Raw genomic sequence first — 23352 nt, 5'->3', positions numbered from 1 at the left:
TGATAGTCAGAAACAGGAAGTCCTTTCAATCCCCATCTTGCCCAGGGCAATCCCTGAAACAGAGGTCTGTAGCCATGAGTGGGCTTGGTCCCCAGCCCTCCTCCAACTCATCTGGAGGAAATCACTGCCATTGCTCATGCGTCATCTCCTCCCACCACTGGCACAACCTCCAATTCGGAGCTGTAGCTCTTTAGATGATGAAGGCTCTGGGAATGGCTCCAGGGGAGGAGAGTTAATTAGTTCACAGCAAACAGAGCCGGAGCCTAATTACTCCCACTGCAGGAAGTTGATGGCTTGTGATAAAGGCTGAGCAGGACCCAGAAAGTTCTGTCCTTCTGCACCTGCGCAGGTGGGAGGCCAGGGACCTCTCATTCCCCCAGGGGCCAGAACCACCACCCAGACAGGGATTAAAAGAGCCTCCCTTGAAGTTGCTCCTGACCCACCCCACCCACCGTTAGCGGGATTACAAGGCGACCATCAGTCATCTTCACATGGGTTCCTACCTCACCCTCAGGAATGGGTAGAGAACAGAAGGTTGAGTTGGCCATCAAGGCACTGGGCTTCTTGTCGTCCATCCATTTTTTTAAAAATAGAGACAGGGTCTCACTCTTAAGCCCAGGCTGGAGTGCAGTGGCACAATCACAGCTCACTGTAGCCTTGAACTCCTGGGCTCAAGGGACCTCCTGCCCTCACCACCCTGCCTCAGCCTCCCAAGTAGCCAGTACTACAGGTATGCACTATCATGCCACGCTATTGTTTGTTTTTAATTTTCGTAGAGACAGGATCTTGCCATTTTGCCCAGGTTGGTCTCAAACTCCTGGCCTCCAATGATCCTCCCACCTCAGCCTCCCAAAGCTCTGGGATTATAGATATAAGCCACCATGCCCACCCTCCCTGATTCATGGACCTGATACTATGAGAGACCTATTTGCCCTTTTTAAGGTCTCAGGACACCCCATCTGAAGAAGGCACCAGGGAGGGCCCAGGTTTGGAGGAAGACACTCTAGGCTCAAATCTTGGCTTTTCACTTAGTAACCATGTGACTTTGGCTACATTTCTTAACCCCTGAACAGAGGTTTGCTTATTAAAAAAAAAGAGAGAGAGAGAGAAACTAATGTTGAAAGAACTCAGTGAGACAGCATATATAAAACCACCCAACACAATCTTACTCAAAAAATGTTTGCCCTTCTCTATCTACATAATAGGATTAATCTTGCCTGCCTCTTACTACTTCTTTCGGACCGAGGGCCAGTGAGCAGAGGTCTGTATCCAGTATGAAAGTGCTCCCGGACCCATTGTTTAGAGGGAGCACAGCTTCCCCGCCATGCTTCAGGGGATGTGCAAGGTGGACCTTTCCGTGTTGGCTGGACTCCCGTGTGTGTGAATGACTGAGGACCCTGCATGATGATTTCACCAGTCAGCTCCAAGGAAGGGAGGGCAGTGAAGTCTCCAGCCTTGCACTGCCATCTCTCCCTGATGGTCGGGGAGGCACCTCCAGCTCTTAGCAAACCTCAAGAGAGGTGAGAGGCCCACCCCTATGCCCTTGCAGGGAAGAACCTGGCTCCAGGAAGACATCCCAGAAGACCAGGATGTCAGACCCCAGAGACAATAAACCAGGCTGGAGCAGAGAGGAAAAGCCTCTCTAAAGACTAGCCACACACGATTCCTCAAGGACCTAGAAACAGAAATTCCATTTGACCCAGCAATCCCATTACTGGGTATATATCCAAAGGACTATAAATCGGTCTACTATAAGGACACATGCACACGAATGTTCACTGCAGCACTGTTTACAATAGCAAAGACCTGGAACCAACCCAAATGCCCATCGATGATAGACTGGACAGGGAAAATATGGCACATATACACCATGGAATATTATGCAGCAACCAAAAATGATGAGTTCGTGTCCTTTGTAGGGACATGGATGAATCTGGAGAACATCATTCTCAGCAAACTGACACAAGAACAGAAAATGAAACACCGCATATTCTCACTCATAGGCAGGTGATGAACAATGAGAACACATGGTCACAAGGAAGGGAGCACTACACACTGGGGTCTATTGGGGGGAATAGGGGAGGGACAGCGGGGGGTGGCGGAGCTGGGGAGGGATAGCCTGGGGAGAAATGCCAAATGTGGGTGAAGAGGAGGAAGGCAGCAAAACACATTGCCACATGTGTACCTATGCAACTGTCTTGCACGTTCTGCACATGTACCCCAAAACCTAAAATGCAATTAAAAGAAAAAAAAAAGACTAGCCACACGAGCCAGAGGTGGTCAGAGGCTGGGAGGCCCTGGGCGGCCTGTGGGAAGAGGCTGCAACCAGCCTGGGGCTCTTGGCAGGTTTCCTGGCAGGTAAGAGAGACCATGCAGGGGCCGGCTCACCTGGGCACCTGGGATCCTCACCTGCTGCAGTACCAGGGGACCTGGGGGCAGGGACAAGTCTCTGCTAGGTTGGGGAACACCAGGCAGGCCCCAGGCTCAGGGGTGATGGTACAGTCCGAGACAGCACAGTCCCAAGACAGGGCCCCAGGTGTGAAGACAGAGCTGTACTGGGAACAAGATGGAGGAGGAGGATGGGGGTGGATGGGCTGGAAGGAGGCTGGTCATGGAGTTCAGACCAGGAGCCAAAAGACCAGAGGGCTTGAGGCCAGAGCAGGACCAAGGTCAGACAACTGCCGGCGTCCTGCTCGTCTCTTTCTGACAAGCTGGACTACAACCTTGGGCAAAGGCACTCACCCTTCCCTCTCAGCGCCATTTCCTCATTACAGGGCTCAAGAATGTAGTAATTATCTGCTTCAGTTTCAGAAAGTCATTAAATAATTAACATTTGTGGAACAGCTTTGAACTCCTTGGATATGAGCTGCTGTGAAATTATTATTATTGTTTAAAAAAAAAATGTCTCAAACCATGAGCTGTTGCTAAAGGGTCTGTTATCTTATCCTTGGGGGTAGCTGTTTGCAAGCTGATTAATTAGAACTCAGTTTTTCAGACTTTTTAATTTAGATGTTAATAAATTCAATAATTTTATCCATTTATTGTTCTAGATAAGATCCTTCGGGAATAACTTCTCATTTACAATAGTGACCTGGGCAAGAAGACTCAGAAACTGTTTTATAAATGGCTGAGACAGGAATTGCACTATGAATAAGCAATCTTGCAGGCCTCCAAATGATCAGACCCGCTACCCAGCCCAAATACCACCACCAAGTGGAATTAATATTCCTACAAGAGATGTAACGCTCACATAGTCTGATTTTTTGTTTAATTTCTCACCCAACCATACTGACTCTTGCATTTAATTGACTTTGCCTCAATCTTTATCCAAAGGAAGAAATGTATACATGCAGAGGGAAATGATCTCAGCTGTGTCTTTCTCCCCTTCCCCTTTGTCCCTGTCTTCTGCCCCCAGGCTGAGAGGCAGGCCATCCGGAAAGAGAAACACAGCCCCCAGTCATCAGGTGTCTTGTGTGCCAGTGCAGGAGGCAGGGAAGAGACCAGCCTCACTGCCATGTGAAGGAAGGCACCCTTTCTCTGCATGGAGATGCCTGGAGATGGTGCCTGGGAGCCAGGATCCAACCAAGATTGGGGGAAGAAAAGGGGTTCCACCGCACCCAGGAGGGTTAGCTCACAGCCCACTGAAAACGCCAGCCCAGAAACTCTCTGGAGTTGCCTCCATCCTAGGACCAGCCAGCAACACAGTCCCCATTGGGGATTTTATTATGGGGTGTAATCTTTCTCAAAGAGCTAGACTACAGGGCCATCTGGGTTTCTAGGACCCTTTAGAGAGGACCCCAACCCTCCTCTAAACACGTCTGTCCAGCTTCAAAACCTCTGCATGGAGTTACAGGCTTCCATCCAGGGCTCCCCACCCTCTCCTCTCCTCCAGCCTGCTCCTCCGTCCTATCACCTGGCCTCTGCTTTCCTTCCCTTTCTCAGCCCTTTCTAACCTGCAGACTCTCCTAAGCCAGGCTTGGTTTCTCACTCCGAGTAGACCCTAACTCCCTAAGCAACAGTAAAAATGTGCCATCAGCTCTCAGTTACCTGCACTGAGGTGGGAGGCAGCCCAGTCCGTACTCACTCCAGAACCATAGCCTTGCTATCTGAAATGTGTTAGTGATGGTTTTATAATCTCCACTCCCAGCTGCCTTTGTTAGGTCACTAAGAAAATAAACCTCATTCTGCAAGCAGAGCCCCGGTATGAGGTAGGTGTTTTGTGGGGATCCACAGGGGCCTGGTGGCACACCCCTCCACTGAGTACCCTGTCACAGGTGGGTCATGGAGCCAGCTCTACCCAGCTATGTTCTTCCTCGGGTCTAGTTTTCCTGCAGAGGAAAAAATGGCACCAACAGACCCAGGATTCAGTTGGTTGCAGAGATTTTCCCTTCAAAGTGAGCAGTGTAATCAGACCATCTGCTGGGAAGAGAGGTGAGAAAATAAATCCCCTTGGACTTAAGACACAAGAAAGAGCAGCGAGCATGTTTGGAGCAGACAGCTTGGGATCTCAGTCACATGGCAGCTTCCCCCAGCTGGGTGTGCAGAGCCTGCTAACTCGTGTCACAGGATGAACCCAGTAGTACCTGCACCCTGGGCCACCCCCTACCTCGGACCCCCACCTGTCACATCCCGGTCTCCACCCCAGCCTCTCTGCTCCCTGTCTCACCTTTGATTCAGTCTCCACTCCATGCCCACTGTGAGTAATCCAAAAGGCAGACCCCACCTTTCCAGGGTAACTTTCTAAAGCTCCAGTTGATTCCAGATAAGATGTAAACTCTCCAGTCATCTAGCGCCAGGGCCCCTCAGGCATTTCCCTCCAGCCGTTCTGAACAAAGTGCATCCCCCAGATCCTCATCCCTGTCACACTGCTTTCCCTGCCCCTGCCCCTGCCTGGCTAATTCCTTCTCACCCTTCCAGATTCCCCGGGCGTCCTTCCTCTCTCCTCCCTGAGGCTAGGCTCACTTCCACCCCTCAGGACTCCCTGAAAGCCCTGCAGGGGCCACTGCCTAGCTCTCACACTCTCATCATCTGCCTCTCCCTCTGCAGGGTGAGCTCTGTGAGGGCAGGGGCTGTGTCCTGTTCTCAGCTGATCTCCAGAATCTCAGTCACCAGACTCCAGTTCAGAACTCTTGGGAAAAGCTCAGTAGTTCATTTACTTTCTTTTCCTCATCACCAAAGCAGGCAGAAGACTCCCTGGGCCAAAGTAACCAACACAGCCCAGGGTAGAGCTGGTATAGCAAACTCTGAGGCTATATATAAACTCTGAGGCTCTAGACCCTCGACTTGAAGCCTGGCCCTGCTGTCCTTCAGCCACGTGACTGCGACCAAGTCACTTAAGGCAATAATGGAGCCAATTATAGTCTGCTACAATGGATTGGTATTGCATGGATTGAGTGAATGAATACATATAAATTGCTGAGAACAGGATCTGCCACACAGGAAGTGCCATGCCCATGTGCTAGTATTGTTAGAAGGATGCTAACCCCTTGAGGGCAGGGACTGTACTTTTCATCCCCAGATGTACACACAGTTCCTAGCAAATAGTAGCAAAATTGTCTACTGGAAAGGCTTGTGGGGGAAACAAAACTGGATTCAAATCCTGGCTGTGTGCTATTGGGTGGGTTACATGTTAACAGTGAAACTGTCTCGTTATCTGAAAAGCGTGCAGATTGATGTGAGGTTGATATGGTTTAAGTATTTGTCCTTTCCAAATTTCATGTTGAAATGTAATCCCTAATGTTAGATGGGGCCTGGTAGAAGGTATCGTGGCCTTTGGGTCAGGGGGGCGGATCCCTCATCAATAGCTTCGTGCTGTCCTCCTGATCAGTGAGTTCTTGGTCTGAGTTCACATGAGATCTGGTTGTATTGATCTGTTTTCACACTGCTCTAAGATACCACTTGAGACTGGGTAATTTATAAAGAAAATAGGTTTAATTGAAACCTATTCTGAGGCTGGGGAGGCCTCAGGAAACTTACAATCATGGCAGAAGGCAAAGGGGAAGCAAGCATCTTCTTCACAAGGCAGCAAGAGATGGGGGTACTGCCAAACACTTTAAAACTATCAGATCTCGTGAGAACTCACTCGCTGTCATGAGAACAGCATGGGGGAAACTGCCCCCATGATTCAGTCACCTCCCGCCAGGTCCCTCCCTCAGCACGTGGGGATTACAATTCAGATTACAGCTCGAGATGAGATTTGGATGGGGACACAGTCAAGCCATGTCACTGGTTGTTTAAAAGTGTGTGGCGCCTTTCCCCCACTTCTTGCACCCTCTCTCACCATATGATGTGCCTTCTCCCGCTTCTTCTTCTGCCATGAGTATATGCTCCTTGAGGCCTCACCAGAAGCTGAGCAGATACTGGCACCATGCTTCCTGTACAGCCTGCAGAAACATGAACCAATTAAATTTATTTTCTCTATAAATTACCCAACCTCAGGTATTCCTTTACGGCAACACGAAATGGACTAATGTAGATGATAAGAATGCAGTTTGTAAAGCCCTTATTAGCACAGTGCCTGATTACATGAGTAAATCTTCAGGAAACCTGCACTCCCATGGGCATATCCAACTACAAAAATTTTGGAGACTGGCACAAAATGAAAATGCGAGACCCTCTTGTCTAAAAACTATTCAGAATCTCAAGACAGTAACAGCAGAGCGCTAAACCAAGCACAGAGCCTCCTCTGTGCACAGATCATGCACTCATGAGGTCAGCCTGCCCGTGGGACCTTACCAGCACTAGTTTCAGCGGGATGGGCTGAGGCCCTCTGATTTTGCAGACGAGAGTCCCAGCCCAGAGCATTCAGGTGTCTCACATCACTTTTCTTCTGGCTCACTCAGCAGGGTGAGACTGGGAACTCTTGGTGCCAAGTCCCATGTCCCCAGTGACTGTCAGTCCTCGGTGGCAGCCCCAGCACTCCCTCCTGCTTGACTGGGAACCCAGATCACAGAAAGGGGATGACTTCTCTTTAAGTTTGGATTTAAAATTTAAAATGTTACTGAAGTCCACTGAATGACTGGCCCCCACTCTTCACTCCCCTCTTACAGTATTAGCTGTCTACACTCGGCTGTGGCTTCAGAGTGAGCAGGGTGTACCTCACCACGTCTTGCCTCTCAGCTTGCCTATGTTACTTACTTAGGCCAATGGGAGTGGTTGGGCTAGCCATCTTTTGCGCCTGCCTTTCACCATGGAAAGAACATGCCCTGGGTGTCTACCACCCCAAAGAGGATGAGAGATGCATGGACCTGGACTCAACCCACAGTCTATACTCAAGCCCAGCCAAACTAGAGCAGCTGAACCCAGCCAACCTGAAGACACAGGAGTCAGAAATAAATGCTTATTGTTTCAGGTTGCTGAGTTCTGAGTGGTTTGTTAAGCAAAATTACTATGGCAATAGGTGACTGTTAAGTGTCTTACAACCCAAAAGGTCCATGACTTTTTGAGACTCAGACCCTGGTCAAATGTGTCCCTCAAACTGCAGGGAAAGCATGTTGAACTTTCTGGATGATCTATTTCAAACTTTTCCATCTTAACTCAAGGAGAAGAAGGATGTACTTCCCATGCCTTATCAATAGGAAAATTTGAACCCACTTGTTTTGTTTTGCTTTGCTTTAATTTTTAGATGCAGAGTCTATCTGTCCCTCTAGGTGGTCCCCTTGAACAAAAACCCAGTGCAGCTGGGTGCGGTGCCTCACACCTAAAATCCCAGCAGTTTGGGGGGCTGAGGCAGGAGGATTGCTTGATCTCAGAAGTTTGAGACCAGCCTGGGCAACATAGTGAGATCCCATCTCTACAAAAAAAAAAACATTAGAAAGCCAAGTGTGGTGACATGTGCTGGTATCCCAGCTATGCAAGTGGCTAAGGCAGGAGGATTGCTTGAGCCCAGGAGGTCGAGACTTCAATGAACCATGATTGCACCACTGCACTCTAGCCTGAAAGAAAGAGCAAGGCCCTGTCTCAAAAAGCAGTAACAACCAACTATGACTCAACTGACTCCCTCTGAAGCTAAGGAGGATTTTTGACTCATATGAATTTTCGCAGCTTTTCTGGAGGCGCCCTAAAGCTGGGGATCTCGTGTCATCAGATCCCTTGATGTATGTGAATCTCCACTGGGTTGGTTCCTCACTCTCCCCGACCTCTCAGTCATCAGCAATTACTCCAGCTCCCTGCAGCTGAGGTCTGTCTGTCCCTCTAGGTGGTCCCCTTGGACAAAAACCAAGATGGAACCACACTGACCTCTCACACACAGCCCAAGGTTCCACATCCTTTGACCTGGAGGAGCCCTGGAGGGGATCCCAATGCAGCAAAAACTTGTGCTTCAAGGAGACTCAGACCCTGGTCAAATGTGTCCCTCAAACTGCAGGGAAAGCATGTTGAACTTTCTGGATGATCTATTTCAAACTTTTCCATCTTAACTCAAGGAGAAGAAGGATGTACTTCCCATGCCTTATCAATAGGAAAATTTGAACCCACTTGTTTTGTTTTGCTTTGCTTTAATTTTTAGATGCAGAGTCTATCTCTGTCACCCAGGCTGGAGTGCAATGGCACAATCATGGCTCATTACAGCCTCGAACTCTTGAGCTCACCTCAGCCTCCCTAGTAGCTGGGACTAGAGGCACACACCCAGCTTGTTACTTTAATTTACAAAGATGAAATGGTAAAACCTTCTCAGGTTGGCAGTATTCCATGAATGTTGACATGCATTGATGCCAGGAGACTAATGCATCCTGACCTTGGGAAGAGAACAGAAGCTCCGCATTTGGGATGTTTCCGGATTTATCTGTTGACCAATTTTACCTGTATCCTTTTCCTGTAATAAATCATAACTGGGTGTCTAACAGCTTTCCATGAGTTCTGTGAGGCCTTCTAGCAAATAATTTCAGGAGTTTTTGGAACCACCTGAATTTGTGACTGGTGTCAGACTGAGGGCAGTCGGGCAGGCTGTCCCCTCTAATTTTGCAGTTGGGAGTCAAAAAACTGCAGAAACGGCTGCTGATGCTTACTGCTGCCCAGCAGCCCGAAGGCAAAGGAGAGGCTGGAGAACAAAATGCACTGGAGAAACTCACGTTGGCCAGAGCTAACGCACCTGCCACCATCCTGGAAGAGGAAGAATGGCTCAGCCTCCACTCCGGCTTCCAAATCTAGCTTCAAGGCACTTGTTGGCAGAATTAAACCATACTCAGCACTCTGCAAACAAGAGAATCTGGGAACAGGCTTCTGAACAGGAGAGAGGTGGAAGAGGTGAACCAGTCCTCTATGGGACTCACCAGGACTCTCTCTGAAAATCCACTTCCTGATTTTCAATTTTAAGGCCTTTGAGATCCACACTAAGGATGAGGGGTTTGAGATGCATGTGATGGGATGTGGACAGCTCCATGGTAAATTCTGCCAATAATCTCCCACTTCCTTTGAATGATGTATTATCCAGGAGTTTCAGCCACAAGCACCATGTTATCATCCCATTACACCAGTCACAGCTAAGGCTACAACAAACACTTGGAATAAGGTGTGGCCACAAGTCCGTGCTTTGCCCTTGTCTGATCTTTGAGAATAATAGACATGCTCACAGAGCATAGAATCAGGTGAGGCTCTCCTGGGGACCCCTATTTCCAAAATCTGAAATTACCAGAAGGAAAAATTAAAGTGTGAATACTAATTTGATAAAAAGGATACCTCGTTTACAAAATAATTTTACTTCAATGGTAGGGATTTCCAGATATTTACCACTTGTCAAACCGTAAGAAAGAAACTCCAAAGTGTTAGGAGCTAGTGTTATTTGAAGACCAATTAAGAATGTAGAAATCCCTTCTCAGAAACATTTATGAAATTAATGGAGAATTATAATTTGTATCATACACTGTTTCTATAAATGCATCTCTTTTCTAAAATAAGGTCCAGCTGTAAATTATGGGGACAGCATGGGTTGGTAAATGCTCCTCAGATGCCTGATGGGTGCATTTCCTATCTCCCCTGGGTGTTAATCTCCTATGTGGGAAGCCTGTTTCCTGCATTTATCACGTAGGTTGCTTTTGGCTACGAGCACGGAATATTTCAACTGAAACAGCTTAAACAATAAGGACATTTATTACCTCACAGGTCAATCTGTCCAGAAGCAGGAAGTTCGAGGCTTGGTCAGTTCTGCATGATGAAGTTGTCAGGCACCTGCCATCCTCAGAGTCATCTGGTCCCCTCAAGGTGGCCGGATGGCTGGGACCACTGGGCCTCACACCAGCCCACCAGAAGGAAGGGAGGACAGCCTCTCTTCATGTTTCTCTTGTTGTCAGAGAGAAAATCCTCCCCAGTAGTTCTCTAGAAGGCTTCCCTTGCTGGTTCCTTAGTCAACATTGGGTTCAAAGTGCACTTCGCCACTTTGAGGAGGCCCGGAAAGTGAGGTGGCATTTGCAGCTGCCTCTGTCTTGAGTGTGACGTTCTCAGCCGGAAAGAAGGAGGAAGGAGGCTGGGAAACACTTGGTTCAGCAACAAAGGGCATCTGCCACAACACCCCGACCCTGCTCCCTCCTAGCAGAGATCAGCAAACACAGGGGAGGAAATCCGAGAGCCAGTGAAAACCAGCGCTCCCTCAATCCATCTCGGTTTTCTAAAGGGTCTTTCCAACTTTGGCATAGAAGCCTCCTACACAGGCACCGAGAAGCAGTCCCCCTTTGCCCACCGATTTCTTGTCCAGGAGGTGGTGGGTAAGGCCGACCCACACCACAAGTAAGGGAGCCTCTTCCAGGTTTTGTTGTTACCTTGTTCGCAAGTCACACAAGAGACTGACTTTCCTGGCAGTAGAAGCCTGAAGACCCCCGCAGGAGAGGAGCCACTGCCAGGAGCAAAGCTCTCCCCACAGAGATGAGAGCCTTTGCTACTCTTGACCTCGGATCTAGAAATAGAAGTGTCTTATTCATGTTCCCCAGGAAATTGAGGAGAACACTCTTGAGTTAAAACAGATGCTTCACACAGGGCCTCTTAGAGGAGCTGAAAACAAATGGCTTTCAAAAGGAGGGAACAGTAGTTCAGAGGCAAACTTTGTCAGACGTTTGGAGCCCCATCCCCAGCAGGGACCTGTGGGCTGGGACACTCCCTTTTTCCTCAAGATGTGGCTGGGGACTCACTAAAATGTCACAGCCTCTTCAACTTGCACTTGTGACAAAAACTCACTGATCTCAGCGGCCCCGTGCCTTCTTGCCAGCATTCTGTCTGTACGCTCAGCTTCTTCCAGGAAACCAGAGAAAAAGGAAAGGCTTCTCTAGAGATCATATCAAGCGCGGAAATCAGAAACCGCCTTGCCACAGATAATTCTGAGGTGAATGTCGGGTGCCTCCCAGAAAGCCACAGGCCACTGGAGCCGGAAAAAATACAAAAAGATACTCGTTTAATACCTAAGGAAACTGAAGCCCCAGAGAGAGACACACAGGTACTTTGGCTCATTGGAGAAGCTAATGGGCCCACTCTCCACCCCTAATTAGTTGTATAATCTTGGACACGTTGATAACCACTTTGAATGTTGGTTTCTTCATCTGTAAAATGGAGTTAATAACGTTGGCTGCACAGGGCTCAGACAAGATGAGGCGTGCAGGGCTGGCGCATCCTACAGCGGGAAGACTCTGACCTGCTTCCTCCCCCGCCACCTCCCCATGCTGCCTCCGGCCTCCTGGGGGCACCAGGTGGCTGGGCATCCTCACTGCGTGGACACTATCCTCTCTCTCCACCCAACTTAGAGGCCGTCAGCTCAGGGACATCAGGCAGGCAGGACACCCACACCTGATTCCCCACACGGGAGTGTGGCCATCCTGGCCAGTGGGGCTGAGCCCTCTGAGGACACACAGCTCCTCCCTCTCCTGCTTGCTAAGAGCCATCTGTCCTTTGTCCCCATAGACAGGCCAAGTCCCAGAGGCGTGGGGAAGGTGACAGCCGCTGCTGTAAGGGCTGGGGCTCATGCCTCCTACCACTTCCTTCCAATCCCACCCTGGGCCTGCTGTCATGGGGGCCCCGGGCCTGTTCTCAGGCTCAATCACGTGTCAGGAGCAGTGCTGGCCCTCACAGACCAGGGACACCCTTCCCAACTCCCTCATGCCTACTCCTGGGAGGTGCTGGACAGGACCCACGTTTGTCTGGGTTCTGAGTAGTGAGTGATTATCTAAATGAGAACAATAGCCACATGGACCATTCTGGAAGAACATCTTCAGGGAAATCATTGTTCACAAGGACCAGCCTTTCTGCCCCGCAGCTCTCCTGGACTCCAGGCACAGGTGGGGAGAGCCTTGGGGTGTCCTAAGCACGATGCCCTGACCGAACACCAGCTACCCAACTTCTAGGACCTTCCGTTCCCTGCAAATCCCTCATTTGAATTGGAAATGACTCCTGCAGAGGAAGCTTCCAGTACAAATAGAGACATCCAGAGCCTGTGGGCAGCCCTGGGGTGGCAACCCCGGTTCCTGCTTGTAACTCTGGTGGGACTGACGCATCTGCATGTTCTAAAGCTCGATGTGTACACATGGCCAGCCTCACAAGGGACTGGTAAGGAATAACGGAATAGCAATTGTATTTTTAAAGCACTTTGCAAAGTGCCACATAAATAACTCCTCGTGTAAGTGATTGTCACGTATATAAAATGCTATCGATAGCAGAAAAAATTCTCTCTGGCAGCAGAGACACGCATGTCTATGCCAGGAAAGCAGGTCTCTGGGAGGGAGGCACCTGCTGTGCACTGAGAATTAAATGTCAGTGGAGACCTGTCCCTGTTCTTGATCTCCCCATTGCCACATGCAGACCACAGGAGATGTATTTGTGTGTTTTTAAATCACCAGCAATGAAATCCACTTAAAATATTGCAATAGCCCTGATGAGAGGAACTTATGGTGACATGGATTCTACCGATTACTGCCTTTGATTCTCTGAAGAGTGTGAGAGACTAAACCAAATCCATTATTTTGCAATCTTATCTGTGTTTACTAGTTTTTTTTGATCACTACACATCAATAGAGGCTTCTAAAGGGGAGTAATCTGTCCCTAATAGTATAGTGTTTGTATTCATTAGATAATTTATTTAATACAAGGGCAGCTTTTAAAAGCAAAACAAAAAAATTATACACAACTATAAATAAAATTTACACATATTTGAGTCCTGAATAAAAAAAAAAAGCCAAACAAGGCCGGGTACCATGGTTCACAGCTGTAATCCCAGCACTTTGTGAGGCCAAAGCAGGTGGATTGCTGGAGCTCAGGAGTTTGAGACCAGCCCAGGCAACATGGCAAAATCTCATCTCTACAAAAAAATACAGAAATTAGCCAGACATGGTGGCATGTGCCAGTGGTTCCAGCTGCTCTGAGGGCTAAGGTGGAAGGATTGCTTGAGCTCTGGAGGTCGAGGCTGCAGTAAGCCCTGATTGTGCCTCTGCACTCCAGCCTGGGTGATAGATACAGTGAGACCTTGTCTCAAAAAAAAAAAAAAAAGAGTAAAATGTTTAAAACACAAATAAATAAAGGCCAAAACAAAATCACCACACACACACACACCACACATACACATGCCACACACACACACACATTCCACACTCCACACACACACACCACACTCCACACACACACACTCCACACACACACCACACTCCACACACACACTCCACACACACACTCCACACTCCACACACACACCACACTCCACACACACACACCACACTCCACACACACACACTCCACACACACACACCACACTCCACACACACACCACACTCCACACACACACACTCCACACTCCACACACACACACACACCACACTCCACACACACACCACACTCCACACACACACCACACTCCACACACACACACTCCACACACACACCACACTCCACACACACACACTCCACACTCCACACACAACCACACTCCACACACACACACCACACTCCACACACACACACACCACACTCCACACACACACCACACTCCACACACACACACCACACACACACACACTCCACACACACACACCACACTCCACACACACACCACACTCCACACACACACACTCCACACTCCACACACACACACACCACACTCCACACACACACACACCACACTCCACACACACACACCACACTCCACACACACACACTCCACACACACACCACACTCCACACACACACACCACACTCCACACACACACACACTCCACACTCCACACACACACACACTCCACACACACACACCACACTCCACACACACACCACACATACACACACACACCACACATACACACACCACACACACACACTCCACACACACCACACTCCACACACACACAACCACACATACACACACACACCACATACACACACCACACTCCACACACACACTCCACACACACACACCACACTCCACACACACACTACACTCCACACACACACACTCCACACTCCACACACACACACCACACTCCACACACACACACTCCACACTCCACACTCCATACACACACATACACACACACACCACACACACACACTCCACACTCCACACACACACCACAGTCCACACACACACACCACACTCCACACACACACACACACATACACATACACACATACACACACCACACACACACACACACACACTCCACACTCCCCTCCATTTCTATAGGACAGTTGGGGTAGCTTTATTCTTAGTGTGAAGAACATTTTCAGAAATATAATATAATAGTGTAAAGCCCACAATCCTTTAGTGTGATAACTTTAGTGTTGTAGCTCTGAGCTGAAAACGAGCAAAAAAAAAAAAAAAGAGTCAAATACAAAGTCCCACCCTCTTGACGAGCCACGCCTGTTCTAAAATAGGGACAGAAAGGCCAAAGCTTTGAAACTCTGACACTAAACTAGACGAGAACCTGAAAACATGCGATCAAACAGAGAAAGCACAAATAAAATGTAATAGAATTAAACAGGCTGTAACTACAAACACAGCAGAGTTGTAAGCACGATAAGAAAATACAGGAACAACAGCCTTGCGGTGGCTCACGCCTGTAATCCCAGCACTTTGGGAGACCAAGGTGGATGGGTCACTTGAAGTCAGGAGTGTGAGACCAGCTTGGCCAACATGGTGAAACCCCATCTTTATTAAATATATAAAACTTAGCCAGGGGTGGTGGCATGCGCCTGTAATCCCAGCTATTCAGAAGGCTGAGGCCTGAGACTCACTTGAACCCAGGAGGCAAAGGTTGCAGTGAGCCGAGGTTGTGCCACTGCACTCCAGCCTGGGCAACAGGACAAGCATCTGTCTCTTATGAAAAAAAGAAAAAGAAAACGTAGGAACAATTTTGTCTCAATAAAGTTAAAAAGGTAAGTGAACTGAACAATTTCTTAAACAACCTACCTCATTGATTTAGAAAGAAACAGAAGGCAGGTGTGGGAGCTGGAGGAGGCCTCTGACTATCGGCTTTCCCGGGACTTCCCTGATAACCTGCATCACTCAGCAGAGATAGCCATAAACCTGCCAGGTAAACAACTCCAGTGACCTGGGAATCTCACCCCCATTCCCCACAGCAGCCACAGCAAGACCTGTCCAATGAGAGACTGGCTTAGACACACCTAACCCTGCCCACACCTGATATTCCTTCCCTACCCACCTTGGTAGTGAAAGACAAAGGGCCGCCCACCATACTACCACAGCTGTTGTTCTCTGGAAAGCACCACCTCCCAGCAAGAGGCCAATGAGCACAAAATAGAGCATTAAACGCCAAAGCTAAGAAACCTCATAGAGTCCATTGCAGCCCTCCCACCCCCACCACCTCCACCAGAACAAGCACTGGTATCCTCCACTGCTGGGAGACGCATAGACGGTTCACATCCCAGGGCTCTGTGCAGAAACTCCCAGTACCAGCCCAGAGCCAGGTGGACTCACTGAGTGGCTAGACCCAGAAGAGAGACAACAATCACTGCAGTTCAGCTTACAGGAAGCCACATCCATAGGAAAAGCAGGAGAGTACTACATCAAGGGAACACCCTATGGGACAGGAGGATCCGAACAACAGCCCTCAGTCCTAGACCTTCCCTCTGACAGAGCCTACCCAAATGAGAAGGAACCAGAAAGCCTACTCTGGTAATACGACAAAACAAGTTTCTTTAACACCCCACAGAAGTCACACTAGTTCACCAGCAATGGATCCAAGCCAAGAAGAAATCCCTGATTTACCTGAAAAAGAACTCAGGAGGTTAGTTCTTAAGCTAATCAGGGAGGGACCAGAGAAAGGCAAAGCCCGATGCAAGGAAATCCAAAAAATGATGTAAGAAGGGAAGGGAGAAATATTCAAGGAAATAGATAGCTTAAAGAAAAAAAAATAAAATATTCAGGAAACATTGGATGCACATATAGAAATGCAAATGCTCTGGAAAGTCTCAGCAATGGAATTCTGAGACTTTCATCAGAATTCTATTGCTGAGACATCAAAAAGCCAGCATCACCCTATTACCAAAACCAGGAACAAGTAGAAGAAACAAATTCAGAGCTCAAAGACACTGTCTTTGAATTAACCCAATCCAACAAAGACAAAGAAAAAAGAATAAGAAAATATGAACAAAGCCTCCAAGAAGTCTGGGATTATGTTAAATGACCACACCTAAGAATAATTAGTATTCCTGAGGAAGAAGATAATTCTAAAAGCTTGGAAAACATATTAGGGGGAATAATCAAGGAAAAGTTCCCCAGCCTTGCTACAGACCTAGACATCCAAATATAAGAAGCACAAAGAACACCTGGGAAATTAATCACAAAAAGATCGTCACCTAGGCACGCTGTTATCAGGTTATCCAAAGTTAAGACAAAGGAAAGAATCTTAACAGCTGTGAGACAGAGAAACCAGGTAACCCACAAGGAAAACCCATCAGATTAATAGCAGATTTCTCAGCAGAAACCCTGCAAGCCAGAAGGGATTGGGGCCCTATCTTCAGCCTCCTCAGAGAAAACAATTATCAGCCAAGAATTTTGTATTCAGCTAAACTAAGCATCATATATGAAGGTAAGATACAGTCTTTTTCAGACAAACAAATGCTGAGAGAATTCACCACTACCAAGCCACTGCTACAAGAACTGCTAAAAGGAGCTCTAAATTTTGAAACAAATCCTGGAAACACATCAAAACAGAACCTCTTTAAAGCATAAATCACACAGGAGCTATAAAACAAAATACAATTAAAAAGCAAAAACAAGAAAACCATAGCACACAGGCAACAAAGAGCCAGTGACTACAACGGTTCTTCACATTTTAATACTAACATTGAATGTAAACAGCCTGGAAACCTAAAGAGATGGAAAAATTCCAGGAAAAATACAACCCTCCTGGCTTAAGTCAGGAAGAATTAGATATCCTGAACAGACCAGTAACAAGGTAATGGTAATTTTAAAACTACCAACAAAGGTGCAGGACAAGATAGGGTCACAGCAGAATTCTACCAGACATTCAAACAAGAATTGGTACCAAACCTTTTGACACTATTCCATGAGATAGAGAAAGAAGGAACCCTCCCCAATTCATCTATGAAGGCAGCATCATGCTAATACCAAAACCAGGAAAGGGCATAATCAAAAAAACTACAAACTGATATCCTTGATGAACACAGATGCTGAAACCCTTAACAAAATAGTAGCTAACCGAATCCAACAACATATCAAAAAGATTCCACCATGATCAAGTGGGCTTCATACAAGGGATTCAGGGATAGTTTAACATATGCAAGTCAGTAAATGTGATACACCACATAAACAGAATTACAAACAAAAATCACATGATCATCTCAATAGATGCAGAAAAAGCATTCAACAAAATCCAGCATCGCTTTATGATTAAAACTCTCAGCAAAATCAGCATACAAGGGACAAGGCCATCTATGACAAACCCACAGCCAACATAATACTGAATGAGGAAAAGTTGAAAGCATTCCCTCTGAAAACTGGAACAAGACAAGGATGCCCACTCTCACCACTCCTCTTCAACATGACCGGAAGTCCTAGCCAGAGCAATCAGAAAAGAGAAAGAAATAAAGAGTGTCTGAATCAGTAAAGAGGAAGTCAAACTGTCACTGTTTGTTGATGATATGATTGTTTACCTTGAAAACCCTAAAGACTCCTCCAGAAAGCTCCTAGAACTGATTAAAGAATTCAGCAAAGCTTCTGGATGCAAGATTAATATACACAAATCAGTAGCTCTTCTATAGACCAAGAAGAGAATCAAATAAAAAACTCACCCCTTTTATAATAGCTGCAACAGAATAAATAAATACGTAAAATACTTAGCATAACCTAGCCAAGGAGTCAAAAGACCTCTACAAGGAAAACTACAAAACACTGCTAAAACAAATCATAGGTGACACAAACAAATGGAAATACATCCTATGCTCGTGGACAGGTAGAATCAATATTGTGAAAATAACCATACTGCCAAAAGCAACCTGCAAATTCAATGCAATCCCCATCAAAATATTGTTATTCTTCATAGAATTAGAATAAACAATTCTAAAATTCATACAGAACCAAAAAAGAGCCTGCATAGCCAAAGCAAGACTAAGCAAAAAGAACAAATCTGGAGGCATCACACTTCCTGATTTCAAACTACACTATAAGGCCATAGTCACCAAAACAGCCTGGTACTGGTATATAAATAGGTGCATAGACCAATGGAACAGAATAGTGGACCCAGAAATAGATCCAAATACTTACAGCCAACTGATCTTCAACAAAGCAAACAAAAACATAAAGTGGGGAAAGGACACACTTTTCAACAAATGGTGCTGGCATAATGGGCTAGCCACACATAGTAGAATAAAATTGGATTCTTATCTCTCACCTTATACAAAAATCAGCTCAAGATGGATTAAGGACTTAAGCCTAAGACCTGAAACTATAAAACTTCTAGAACCTAACATTGGAAAAACCCTTCTAGACATTGGCTTAGGCAAGGATTTCATAACCAAGAACCCAAAAGCAAATGCAATAAAAACATAGATACATAGCTGGGACCTAATTAAACTAAAGAGCTTTTGCATGGCAGAAGGAATAGTCAGTAAACAGACAACCCACAGAGTGGGAGAAAATCTTTACAGTCTATACATCTGACAAAGGACTAATATCCAGAAGCTACAACAAACTCAAACAAATCGGAAAAACAAACAAACAATCCCATCAAAAAGTGGGCTAAGGACATGAATAGACAATTCTCAAAAAAAGATACACAAATGGCCAAGAAGCATATGAAAAAATGCTCAACATCACTAATGATCAGAGAAATGCAAATCAAAACCACCATGTGATACCACCTTACTCCTGCAAGAATGGCAGAAATAAAAAAATCAAAAATCCGTAGATGCCGGCATGGATATGGTGATCAGGGAACACTTCTACACGCTGGTGGGAATGTGAAGTAGGATAGCAACCATGGGAAACAGTGTGGAGATTCCTTAAAGAACTAAAAGTAGACCTACCATTTAATCCAGCAATCCCACTCCTGGGTGTCTACCCAGAGAAAAGAAAGTCATTAAGTGAAAAAGATACTTGCACATGCCTGTTTATAGCAGCACAATTTGCAATTGCAAAATCATGGAACCCACCCAACTGCTCATCAACCAACGAGTAGATAAAAGAAACTGTGAGATATATGTGTATATACATATATATAATGGAATACTACTCAGCCATAAAAAGGAATTAATTAACAGCATTTGCAATGACCTGGATGAGACTGGAGACTATTATTCTAAGTGAAGTAACTCAGGAATGGAAAACCAAACATTGTACATTTTCATTGATATGTGGGAGCTAAGTTATAAGGACGCAAAGGCATAAGAATGAAATCATGCTATTATAAAGACACATGCACATGTATGTTTATTTACTATGGCACTGTTCACAATAGCAAAGACTTGGAACCAACCCAAATGCCCATCAATGATAGACTGGATAAAGAAAATGTGGCACATATACATCATGGAATACTATGCAGCCATAAAAAGGATGAGTTCACGTCCTTTGCAGGGACATGGTTGAAACTGGAAACCATCATTCTCAGCAAACTGACACAAGAACAGAAAACCAAACACCGCATGTTCTCACTCATAAGTGGGTGTTGAACAATAACACATGGACACAGGGAGGGGAACATCACATGCTAGGGACTGGTGGGGGTGGGGGCCTAGGGGAGGAATAGCGGGGGGTGGGGGAACTGGGAGGGATAGCATTAGGAGAAATACCTCATGTAGATGACGGGGCAATGGATGCAGCAAACCACCACCACGGCATGTGTGTACCTATGTAACAAACCTGCACAATCTGCACAGGTACCCCAGAACTTAAAGTATAATTTAAAAAAAAAAAAAACGATACAATGGACTTTGGGGACTTAGAGGGAAGACTGGGAGGGGCTGAGGGAGAAAAGGTTACGAATATGGTGTAGTGTGTACTGCTCGGGTGATGGGTGCACCAACATCTCACAAACCATCACCAAAGAACTTATGTAACCAAATACCACCTGTACCCCAATAACTTGTGGGGGGAAAGTGTCAAAAAAAGAGTAGCAAAATAAGTGGCTTGGACAGTATACATATAGTTAGAAATTTGTTTGCATAAAAAGAGAGACAAAAAAAGAAATAGAAGGCAGACTTCTGGGTAAAAATAGTGGATTGTACAGTGGCTCACGCCTGTAATCCCAGCACTTCGGGAAGCCAAGACTCAAGGGAGGCTCAAACAGATCGCTTGAGCCCTGCTTGGGCAACATGGTGAAACTCCGTCTCTACAAAAAGCAAACCAAAAAACTTAGCTGCACATGGTGGTGCATGCCCAAGTAGTTTCAGCTACTTGGGAGCTAAGGTGGGAGGATCAACTGAGCCCAGGGAGGTTGAGGCTGTAGTGAACCCTGACTGAACCACTGCACTCCAACCCGAGTTACAGACTAAGTCCCTGTTTCAAAAAAAAAAAAAAGAGACAGTGAATTGAACACATGTACCTAATATTCCTCCTTCACTAAACCCCACTAAAACTAGAGTAGAGGACTTTTTACAAGTTTACGAAAAAAGGGAACTGGAAAAAAGATGGACAAATGGTAACTATCTTCTGAGCAGTCATGAGAAAAATGAGTCTGGCTACCCTCAGGCCATGTCTCACAGGGAACCATCCACAGTTATTTTCCATCCTGCTACCCTAGATGCTGTCTCTTTGGATGACCACTGCCCAAAAGTGACTTGAGGGCAGTTTCTCACCATGGATGTGGCTCAGCTATGTCCAGTGTCTCCCATGAGAAAGCTAGGAGACCCTAAAGGGGTCTCTTTCCAGGCACTCCCAAAGCCATGACCACTCAAGAGGAGAAGACAACACCCTCTTCCCTTCCAGCCTTACTGAGCCATCTCTGGGAGAGAGAAGGCCCTCCACTTCTTGGCATCACACTCCCTGTGCCTTTGCCACACTGTCCCTCCTACGGGCAACTCTCTTCCACCACAGGGCCAAGGAAGGGGACAAGTGCAAGGAGAGTACCATCTTACTTTCCCAAGGCCAATATCCAACCTGATACCCTGAAGCCCCTTTCCTCCACGTATACCTTTAGAAGAAGGAACTTGTGCAAAAGCCTACTGTGAAGCACCCCCACCTTCCAAAAGCCCAGAGCTCAGGCCCAGGCTCCCCTTCACTGAGCACTATTGGCCCCAAGATGAGCCTGTACTCCTCATGCAAGCTGTTTTTTTTTTTGGAGATAGGGCCTCACTCTGTCACTAGGCTGACTGCAGCCTCAACCTCCTGGGACCAAGTGATTCTCCTGCCCCAGCCTCCCAAGAAGCTGAGACTACAGATATGTGTCACCACACCCAGCTAAGTTTTAAATTCTTTATGGAAATGGGGTCTCACTATGTTGCCCAGGCTGGTCTCAAATTCCTAGCCCCAAGCAATCCTCCTGCCTAGCCTCCCAAGTCACTAGGATTATAGATACAAGCCACCATGCCCAGCACAAGTCATATTTTTTAAATCTTCTATAGGTGTTAGGAAACTGAGAAATAGATTGTGTCTAGCTTGTTTGCATTTACAGTGACCATATTTGATGAATCCGATGTAAATGAGCCTCTGTTCACACAATATTTTTTATATATAATAGAATTTACTTTTTTTTTTTTGAGATGGAGTTTCGCTCTTGTTACCCAGACTGGAGTGCAATGGCGCGATCTCGGCTCACCGCAACCTCCGCCTCCTGGGTTCAGGCAATTCTCCTGCCTCAGGCTCCTGAGTAGCTGGGATTACAGGCACGCACCATCATGCCCAGCTAATTTTTTGTATTCTTAGTAGAGACGGGGTTTCACCAGGTTGACCAAGATGGTCTCGATCTTTTGACCTTGTGATCCACCCACCTCGGCCTCCCAAAGTGCTGGGATTACAAGCTTGAGCCACCGCGCCCGGCCCTAGAATTTACATTAAGATGTTTTTAATTTTCATTTCCAATGGAGCTCTAAGCAACTGAATTCTTTAGCAGTCTAGCATCTCTTATCTTTTATCAAGTTCTGAGAAAAATGAAAAAAAATCAGAGAGAAGAAGCCATCAACATTACCATGACAAAGAAAGTTATATTTTTCTGGACTAAGTGTCTTCTAAAGTCAAGAAGGTAGAGAAAGAAAATGCATTTTTAAGGAATAAAAGCATTTCCAGTCTAGGTGCGGTGGCTCACTTCTGTAATCCCAGCACTTTGGGAGGCTGAGGCAGGCAGATCACAAGGTCAAGAGATTAAGACCATCCCGGCCAACATGGTGAAACCCCTTCTGTACTAAAAATACAAAAATTAGCTGGGCATGGTGGCGTGCACCTGTAGTCCCAGGTACTCAGGAGGATAAAGCCGAAGAATTGCTTGAACCCGGGAGGCAGAGGTTGCAGTGAGCCAAGATCGTACCACTGCACTCTAGCCTGGGTGACAGAGCAAGACTCCATCTCAAAAAAAGAAAAAAATTTCAAAGTTTTTTTACATATGATGTTGGCTTTTAATGCAAAAAGCAAGCAGAAGAATTGATGCTTATGGAGTGCATGCCCTGTGCTTGTCCCTGAACTCAGTGCTGGAGGTACATTCATCCATTCCATTCTCGCGGTAACTTAGGCCAGCAGGAGCCGCTACTCCACTTTACAGATGAAGAAGCTGAGAGTTGGTGAGATCAAGTCACTCATCACGTGGCTAGTAAATGGGGATCCAAAGTTTGTCTGACTCATAGCCTGAGTTCTTAGCCATTACATGTCCTGACTTCTTTTATATTTTTATTGAGACCTTCTGAGCAACTTTCCTTGTTGCTCAGGCTGGAGTGCAGTGGCACGATCTTGGCTCACTACAACCTCTGCCTCCCAGGCTC

The 23352-nt window shown here is 46.6% G+C and overlaps 1 long non-coding RNA gene across 5 annotated transcripts in view; it reads right to left on the bottom strand.

Moving 5' to 3' along the window:
* The window catches only part of LOC118149467 (uncharacterized), a 128651-nt gene that overhangs the window by 86428 nt on the left and 18871 nt on the right, over positions 1-23352 (bottom strand). For 3 of the 5 annotated variants that reach the window (XR_008477882.2, XR_008477884.2, XR_004736943.3), the window contains 2 exons: positions 10092-11344; positions 6281-6383 (listed from right to left, as the gene is read on the bottom strand). This is a non-coding gene — a long non-coding RNA (uncharacterized LOC118149467). Of the gene's footprint in view, positions 1-6280; positions 6384-9088; positions 11345-23352 lie in introns of all 5 variants that reach the window. The other 2 variants (XR_008477883.2, XR_004736944.3) reach the window with 1 other exon arrangement.

Source organism: Callithrix jacchus, chromosome 19, assembly GCF_049354715.1.
Source record: "Callithrix jacchus isolate 240 chromosome 19, calJac240_pri, whole genome shotgun sequence".
In the NCBI taxonomy this organism is placed as follows: Eukaryota; Metazoa; Chordata; class Mammalia; order Primates; family Cebidae; genus Callithrix; species Callithrix jacchus.
Note: the sequence above shows the minus strand (reverse complement) of the source record. Positions and strands in the feature narration are given on the sequence as shown.